Genomic DNA, 10,595 nt, shown 5'->3' with positions numbered 1-10,595 from the left:
TCCTACACAGTTTCAAATAAAGCACATCTAGGCTTTGTAAAAAGTTAGCAGAAAGTGGTAATTGGAATGTGCGTTGCTTATAATTTTGATGTTTGTGATGCTATAAAGGTAACCCATTCAAAAGTGCAACTTATTAGAATAAATTGTACCTGATATATCATAGGACACTCTGAGGTAGAAATAACTGCATCTCTTTGAAATTGCAAATCTCTTGCTTGCTTTGAATTTCAAGTCTATTCTTTGGCATTATTGATGAAAATGTGCTAAAATGAATTGATTTAAGGCAATTTCAAGCAAGATTTTTTTGTAAGAATGAGCTTAAATATGATGCCCTAATTTCTTGATCATTGCCTTTATTATGCATAAATAATACATGAATCCAAATACATATGTACATCCCAAGGTCTTTACTTAAAAATTACGGTACAACTAAAGAATTAAAAGTTGCACGTCTTTGATAATAGACCGTATATAACATGTATGACAACTAGTGGATGAGGTCTATTATACATACAGTTTTATCTGGGGAAAAAAATTGAGTCTATGATACGAAGTATGACAAATTATGATCAAGCTAGTACCAAGAATTTTTAAGTTTTTGATCTATGGCCCGCCACATTACAAAATGTGATTAATAAAATACCTTGTAGGTTTAACTGTATTTCTTTTCTTGTGAGTTAAAAGATGCTGAAATAATAGGTGGTCTAATTTTAGATTAGGAGTACAAAAAGCATCTTCAGTTTTAATATGAATAACAATCGATTTTCTTAAGCTATAGAAATAATATTAGGTGGATATAAAGTTTGCAAGTTAACTCCCTTCGTGTTCACCTGGGTGACTGAGACAATGCGGGTAAAGGGTTTTGTCTTAAAGTAAAACAGGACACATGGCATCTTGCAGTGAAATCTTTGTACATGTTATAATGAACATGCATCTCCCAATTTACACAATGAAAGAAGATGTGTCAGGGAGGGGGAATACAATGTAAGATAGCGCAATTGCCCTTTCGGGTTAGTCGTGAACAGGCTTGGGTGAATTACATTGTAAAGTAATGCATTACATTACCATTACTTCATGCATTGGGCATTAAATTACCATTACCATTACTTTATTTTCTTGAAGTAATGCATAATAACATTACCATTACTTGAGTAGAGTAATGCATTACCATTACTTTGTCAAAAGTCAAAAATATGTTTTAAAAAAGTAAAGCTAAATAAAGAGTTTTTGCAAATGTTTCAAATATAAAACAACTTCAACATCTCTACAGGTTCATGTTCAGTATCCGTTCAAATTTCATGACTTATACATTGTCCAAGATTCATTCTTTATTTGCTCAAAATATATCAGGCTTGGGGCGAATTACATTGTAAAGTAATGCATTGCATTACCATTACTTCATGAATTTGGGCATTAAATTACCATTACCATTACTTGATTTTCTTGAAGTAATGCATTACATTACCATTACATGAGTAAAGTAATGCATTACCATTACCATTACTTTGTTTTAAAGAAGTAAAGCTAATAAAGAGTTTTTGCAAATGTTTCAAATATAAAACACTCTTTAACATATCTACAGGTTCATGTTCAGTATCAGGTTCAAATTCAATGACTGTACACACAAGAGTCATTCTTTATTTGCTCAATATATAATAATCTTGTGGCATTATGAACAACATATTACATAAGTAAAAAGACATTTGGCTTGATACAATGTCAAATATGATATAGAGACACTGAATTCGTGCATAATAGAAACAATTTATGGAATAATGTTGCGGTTATTAAAAAGATAAATAGAAATATTTCCCTAGATAACACAAATCTTTATAATTTTGGACACTTACCGAAGTGGAATAATATAAAAAATACATTAATCTTGTTTTTTTTCTATTAGTTCAAACTAATATTCTTAAATTACAACAGAGAGAGAGAGAGAGAGAGAGAGAGAGAGGGGAGAGAGAGAGATTTTCAGTCTTTAACACAATTAATATGCATAAAGAGTAAAGACACACCAAAAGAGCCCGGCTTTCAGTACTTCAATTAATGAATGTAATTGTAGGTGTTAAGTTTTCTATTAAAATCTAGAAGATTTCTTCGGACGTTGCCCTCTCCTTTTGACCCACATCAGTTCTCTGTAAGAATAAACATCGCCTTACCCCTCCCCGACGACAAATAACAGATCCATCCTACGTTTGTTTTACTTCTCATGGCAGGATCAGAAACCTCAACTGTTAACAATTTTCCATCAGGAGGAGATGTTATTCGAACCCAATTAGCACCATCGTTCTTCCCAAATAATGTACGTCTGCCACCAAATGAGACTTTGATCCCAGCTGAGAACGAGGCGACAGACAGACGGACGAGATATTATCAGGACAGAATCTGGGACATGCCTTATAGTGTAGACTATTACATGTATAATGGAACTTCAGGCAAAGTTTCACGGTCTTAATATTTAAAATTGATTTTACTTATTTTGGGCATGTACCATTCTTGACAGACATTAACTAAGGCCCCACTCTGCAGGCGCACTATAGTGAACAGTCTGTCCGTCCGTCTGTCCGTCCTAAATCTCTTGTCAGGAGAATATTTTCTTTTCCCTTGGCCCAATCTGGCTCATACTTCACCCACAGAGTGCCTTTGGATAAAGGGTGTACAGTGACATTGAACCATGTTTTTAGGTTTAAGGTTAAGTTCATAGCAGAATTATATGATAAATGCCTGTCCGGAACATATCTTCTCTCCTCTTGATCCAATCTGGCTCATAGTGCCTATGGTCAAGGGGTGTGCCATGGCCTTGAATGATGATTGTTCATAACAAGAATTGAAATAGTTATAAAAATTGTACCAATGTAATACTGTATACAGGGAAATTTTCCCCTCATTTTATTTTCACCCCTTTCGCCTTCGTTGTCAGAGGACCTTAGGACTGGATTTAGGACTCCATTATCTCAAATATGATCTCTTAATCGTTTGCAAGTGAAAAGGGTGAAAATAACCCCGTATTCAGTAAAATAACTTATTAAATAAATATTTGTACATTTTTGCTTTTATCATAAGTATTACTCTTTACATAATCACATGCAATAAATATTTAGTAAATATTATTTACACAGTGCATCACGTAGCGTCGGTTTTGAAAGGGTAAGGGGGGTGGGGGGGGGGCACGTTTTATCCACGTTACGTTTTCTCCATGGTATAATTTTTCCTGATACATGTACCCCTTTGCACGCCATCTAGCGTTAATTCAGTGCATGATTGTTGGTTTTGCATCGGTGATCGTTTGTTTTGCAAAAGAAGCTGTTGATTTTGTTTTAGACTGGTCTGTTTCGTATTTTAGCATGTTTTTAAAAATAAGTTGTCTGTTTTGCATTAACGTCTTTTTTACCCATTCCTCCGGCCATATAAAGAAATGCATTGTTTAATTAATAACTTAAGATTACTCTTTATGATAAATCCAATTATAATTTACGTTTAGAAATCGAAATTCAAACTATATTTAAAATTCTTTCTTTGATGATGCATGCGGGATATGAAGTAAGCGACCATTGCAGAAACAAATGCATAACCCGCTAACGTGGTTTATTTTTTTTTCTTCAATGATCGCTACCTTCAAATTCTGCATGAATCGCCAAAGAAATGCATTTCAGTATTGTTTAATTAATTACTTTTACTTACTCTTTATGATAAATTCAATATTTTAAAAATCGGAATTTAAACAATATTTAACAAATTTTATTTGTTTATTCATGCGGAATATGAACTAAGCGATCATTGCTGAAACAGATGCACAACCCGCTAACGTGGGTTATGTATATTAAGGAATAAGGAATCATTCTTTGGGTATTATGAGATAGCATATTAATTTTTGATGAACGTCAAATATTTCCAAAACAGATATAAGGAGTTCATATACTGAATATTAACATACATGTATTTAATTGGTCAGTCAAGTAACGAATAGAAATTGCTTAGTCTTGCGGGTTTCCGATAAATTACCGAGAAATAAGACCACATAATAAACATTGTGAGGACGAAATCTGGGGCATGTCTGACAGTGCAGATGTCTCCGGCTTAACTGTTATGATGGAACTTTCTGTTAAGTTAGAGATCTATACCTTATAGAAGGTCTCGATATTTAAATTTGATTTTACTTAATTGTACATCAATCCTTCTAGACAGAAAATAACGTACATATTTGTACATGTACCATTCTAGACAGACAATAGTTGACTTATCTGTACATTTACCTTTCTAGACAGACAATAATTTACTTATTTGTACATGTACGATTCTAGACAGACAATAATGCTCTTTGAGACTACTACAAATTATTTATATATTTCCTCAGCTTCAACTTCAACTTTCTTTATTGCGTAAGACATACATCTTATTGCATATGAAATTTTTATAAATAATATGTGCAGCACATTGCATGGATTTTCTAACAAATGGTAATAGCAATGAATATGTAATACAGTGATGATAACATTGGAGAATGTCAATTCAACACATCAATTTAATTACAATTGTTTTAAAAATAGTATATTAGTCAACATGTAGTTTGAAGGCATGATGCAAGAATTTTCCTAAGTTACAGAGTTCTCTAACATTGTTTACACATAATAGCTGTATAAATTTATACATTGATGGTTTTTTCCAATAGTAATTTTTTATATATTTGGCTCTTAATTGCTGGTATCGTGGACATATTATGACAAAGTGATATTCATCTTCAATGTCGGATTTACAAAATTCACATATTCTGTTGTTTCGCACAATATTTCTGTGGCGTCCACTTTCTATGGATAAATTATGTGATGACATTCTGATTTTACTGAGTTGTTTTTTGTAAATACAAGGAATGGGTTTCACCAAATAATATTGCAGTGAAAAATGGTCAATAATATTTTTATATAACATACATCTAGATGAACTATTCATATCTGCAAAAAGAGTTTGTACAAAAGTATCAATTATTCTTTGCTTAATAATTAAAAAATGGCTTTTATAACATATTTTGTGTTGGTCAGCCCAGATGTAGCCTAAACCAATTTCAAACAATTTGTCTTTGATATTTGACACCCAGTTTGATACATTTTTCAATTTGTGTTCACACTCTTCTAACATTTTATCATAACATGACCTCAAAATGCAATTTTTACTTTGTAATAATTTAAACCAAAACTTAAAAATCCGAAAATAGCGTACAATCTTCAAAGGCAACCTGCCAGTTTCAAAATACACCATAGACGTATTTGTATTTTTTCTAACACACAGAACATTTTTTATGAATTCTAAATGTATTTTCTCAATGTCACCCGCACTGTGGTTTCCCCAGACTTCACATCCGTAATTCAATATACTACTTACATAAGTGTCAAAAAGAGAGAACATAGTTTCCACATTTAAATTCAATTGCCTAACCTTAGATCTTAGACAGAACATTGCTTTTCTACCTTGACTGGCTAATTGTTTTTGTGTTACATTAAAATTCCCATTATAGTTCAATAAAACACCAAGGTACATAAATTTATCCAATATATTTCCAAAGTGCCTGATCAGTTAAATTCACATCCCATCTTGTAAAGTACCTAGATATATAGTGTGAGGTACTTTATCATTATATTAGTACATGTATATATATAAACCCTCTCTTTTGCAAAGGTAATTTTTAGCAATTGTCCTTTCATTTTGGCGCCCGTCCATTTACCCCCCCCCCCCCTTGTTTAAACTCACAGGTTTTTGTACTTTGGATGTGGTCGGATGAGATATACTAGTATTTCGTTATTAAAAGATTTTTACGATTGGTATAGTTTGGAAACAAAATGGCCCTGATTCAAAGCTAGACAGGCGCAGTACAACTAGCTGTTTCCATTAGTAGATTATTTAAGCATTAAGGTTGTATGGGACATCTGTCAATATTAATGTGTATTAAAGTACATTATAAATAAAATGCTTTCACCGGTTTAGATTTTTCAAATTTTACAATAATTTATAAAATAAAACGTTTTAAAAATTTTTCAAAGGCTAGACTTCTTAAAAGCCCCAGCGGGATTCGAACTCATGTCTTACAGATCCACAGAGTCTAACCCACTACTCTAAGCTGTTTTATAGCAATTCTGGGAAAGAAACTATTTACAAAATTATACTTATTTTCATTGTTTATTTCGATAAATAATACGTCACAACACGAAGGTGTCCCATACCACCTTAAAATATTGTTGGTCATATAACACACAAGGATGTGAAGAAAAAATTATACCACAGTTTATATTTGTTTACAGATCCTGGTATATCATAGGACCGACGATACATGGAATCCATTGCTTGTATCTTTTTGATTTAACTTAAAATTCTAACGTATAGTTATCAAAAATAAATAGCAACGCTCTTTGTCACACAGGGATAATCAATGGAACAGCCGTAAAACATGCTTCCATAGGTAAAACTAAAATGCGATGACTTTATAAAGACAAATAAGTTTGTGACAATAAATATTAGTTGGCCTAATAACATTGAATGTTTCATTACATTTTCATTATATTATTTATTCTAAAGGCATTATAGCGGTAAGTTGGTTTTCACGCGTACTAATCAGGAAAAACATGTGTTATTGAAATATGGACGTTTAATTATTTAAAGTGCAAATATAAGAATTATATACAATTAATCGGATCGGACAGACTAACTAACGAATAAAAATTCCTGGCTTTTTGGTTTTTCATAGAAATTAGCAAGAGATACTCTAATAAAAACATATTTTGTTCTTTAAACCTGAAATAAATAATAGATGAAACATTTCATACCTAAAAATTGATTTTAAACTTCATGTATCTTAACATTAAATTGTAACAGGAATTTTTGTTGTGCAGAAGAAGAATAAACAGACACCTGTTGCGGTTCTGCAAACTACAAGGGAAGCGTACAATGCATGTCGAATCCCCGGCACATACGATATTTACATGACCTATGTACTACCCCCCCCCCCCCCCCCCCCCCCCCGCGCACCTACAATTACGTTGACACATCATTTTATGTAAATAACTTTTATTATATTATTCATATTTTAAATTAGTTTAACAACAATACATGTATATATATATATATATATATATATATATATATATATATATATATATATATATATATATATATATATATATATATATATATATATATATATATATATATATATATATATTTTACATTTATCTATAACGTCATTACAATATTATTAGTATTCCAAATAAAAAAAATAGGGTCAAGATACCATTTAAAGGGAATGAACCCTATGTACATACATATTTATATCATATTCATTTCTAGTGAACTATTTAAAATAAAATAAAATTCTACAGAAATCAATTTTTTTTAAATTTTGAACAAAAGACACATAAGGATAAATGGCACTCGTATACAACTTCACCAAGATTACATAATCTGAGAGAAAATTGTCTGATATTATCATTTGTACAATAAACATTTTGACGAAATCTCAAAATTGTTTTTTTTTCTTGAAAGAACAAAATCGTTAGCATCTGTCTAACTACATTTAAAAAGTCATCTATGTGCGACACAGAATGCAGAAACCAAACTGAATGTAAAGCTAGAGATTCTTGTAGCTCTCTTACACCAAGCTATATTTACATTCAGTGTATATTTCCCCTTATATAATTGCATGGGAAATCTGCGACGTTCAATTTCCTGTAAACAAACTTAGCCTTGTCAGCACAAGTATAAACGTCATCACGCGAATATGTTCATTACTGTAAGATTCAAAGAAACGTTCAAAATTACATAACTTATTTGATATATACTTATGTAAAATAATCGTTAATTTAAAATCATATCTATTTCTTTAAATAAAAAAGATTTTCTTGTCAAGTTTCTGACACAATATTTTTCAGTCGCGAAAGCGAACTAAATAACATGTTAAAATGGCTGTTTTATCTACGTTTCATATCCCTGACAAAGAATTTATATAACTGTCAAGCGACTATACACAAGTGAATATTTCATACAAATAAACATCAAAATGAATATATACATATAAGCATTGAATGCTTATTTTTGGATGTCTTCGGTCCTATAACACACCAAGGCTGTGCAGACAAATGGGCATTCAATTGATATGCACATCCAAAAATAAGCATTCAATGCTTAAAGGGGCATGGTCCCGATTTTGGTCAAAAAATATTTTTCCGATTTTAATATTTACAATGCTTTAGTAAGGCATTTTTAACAGGCAACCAAAACTTGAGTGTCATTTGTTAAGTTATAAGCAAGTTTCAGAGTTTGAAATTATTCGCAATGTAAACAAAGCGTTTGTTTACATTTTGAATGTTAAAGTGGAAATTCCAGTTTAAGACCTAAAATGAATGTGTTAAACGTTAGAAACTGTTTGTTTATGCTTAAAATAACTAAAAAGATAGACAAATGAGCTTGAAAAAGATTTTTAAGGGTATATTAAACCTATGTAAACAAAAACAGAGTACGAGCCTTGTTTACATGACAAAGAAGTGGAAGCCCTGTATCTTGCTGATAACTCTACGACTGACACTCAAATTTCGTTTTGTCACTAGAAATGCATCCCTAAAGTATTGTAAATAATAAAATCAGAAAAATAAAATTTGACTAAAAGCGTGACCATGTCCCATTAAATAAAGTACATTCGCATGCACTAGAAGAGGAATAACATTAGAGTTAATATTCTAATAACCACTATCTACTGGACTCTACATGGTTCATCAAATAAAGCAAGGGACACTGTTCAACTAGTGATTATTGTCTGTTTATATATAGGAGTTAATGGATATGTCTATTATTTCAGATAACGGCTGACGGGGATTTTTTTCCTTATTATTCATTATCGTAAGTACCTTCCATTTTACAAAACAGTACAGACCTGATTTACTTAATTATGACTGGTATAAACTATAGGTTCTTGACGTAATGGTACCAGCTCGATACAGTAAAATATATGAATAAACTTTTTACTAGTATATAATTTGATGACCACAAGTCTACCGTCTCTGACCATGAGTCTACTTTTATCTGACGTCATGACATCGCCCTGACCTTTTTATGGTACCCATGGAAAATTTTCTCAAGCCAAGAGTTTCTGCGAGGAAGTAAACAGGACAAGACATCTCGTTTTAAAAAATACAATGAAGCATCTGATAACAGTAAAAGACTTGACAGGAAATATGGATTTTCTGGAGATAAGTGTTGAACAGGATAACAGCAATGTTTATTCAGAATTTTAGGAAGTCATTTTTCAAGATGGCATCCACATGCTCCAAACAAAAACGGTCTCGACAACACGCGATCGGTAGAACGTCTGCTCCGTAGATCCCTCGTTGCCTCGGCAACGGATCTTCGGTACGGTCGGGAGCTCTTGAAATTCTCGTTTGATACAGGACGATCAACAGTGTGACAATAGCTACCAGATGTTGATCTTGGAATGGCCCTGTCAAAGGAATGCAATCGATTTCAAAGGACAAGCAAATAAAAGAATATGGTCCAAAACTTTAGGAACGAAACATTAGAACAATAGCTTTTGATTTCAGATAACAGTGTTTGGTTAATAGTAAAATGAAGGAATATATACTAAAGATACCGATTTCATAGCGTGTTGTTGAAGAGATTTGAACGACTTTTGAATTTGTTGTGCAACTTGATTAATTATTTTGGAAACGTTTTTAAAAGGCGGGACTTTCTAAACTAAAGAACCTTTGATGGGCTCACACGCTGTGGGCCCATTAAGCTTGATCCCTGACTTCCAACCCAGCGGGATGACTGCGGGAACTTGTATCACTCCGCAAGCGTCGGGGCGTACTTGCCACCACGTTCAGTCAATGGGATCAGCTAGCCACAGTATTCATGACTTGTTAAATCTTCTGGGGATAAGCAATGCATCCCTTTTGACGCCTTATCGTCCCCGTGTACCGCGCTATTACCCAGCCAATAGATATTCGACTTAAGATTCCTCGCCTAATCCTTTTTTCAGTGTCAAGGATCACAGGTGCCATATCTGTTTTATGCTTTCTGTCGGATAGGACCAAAAATGGTCTTACCTAGGATTTTCGCATGGGGAGCACCGTTTAATGTGAGGAATTTGCGCACCCGTGGTGCAAAATTGTTAAAGCGGTACGTGTAATTTGAAGTGCAATTGGAAGATTTATATTCAAGACCTTGTCGCGTACAGTGGCATTTATTTGTTGGTTTTGTCGTCAAAGATGACGTGAAGGACCGGACAAAAGCCACTTCTATTTACTTTTTCGAATGTTACTTTACGCGAAAGCTTCATCCATACGACCAAGTATTGCAGTAAAAATTAAATTCGTACCCATGTTTGCATTCCAAGGCTCAGTGTCAGAAAGTTACACTGGTCATTTTTTGAAGATTTCTATGTAAATTTGCCTATAAACATGTAAATGTACCACCAGTGGAGTCTAAGCTCCCCCCCCCCCCCCCCGATGAATCTAATAGTTATCAAATATACGTCAAATGTAATTCAAGTTATATTTTGAATAAGTAGTCATACATTTCAATAATGTATCGCTGTGTTCTTTTCTGCGTCCAGG

Source organism: Magallana gigas, chromosome 2 (genome assembly GCF_963853765.1).
Source record: "Magallana gigas chromosome 2, xbMagGiga1.1, whole genome shotgun sequence".
NCBI classification, from domain to species: domain Eukaryota; kingdom Metazoa; phylum Mollusca; class Bivalvia; order Ostreida; family Ostreidae; genus Magallana; species Magallana gigas.
The sequence above is the reverse complement of the archived record's forward strand: the minus strand, read 5'-3'. Positions refer to the sequence as shown.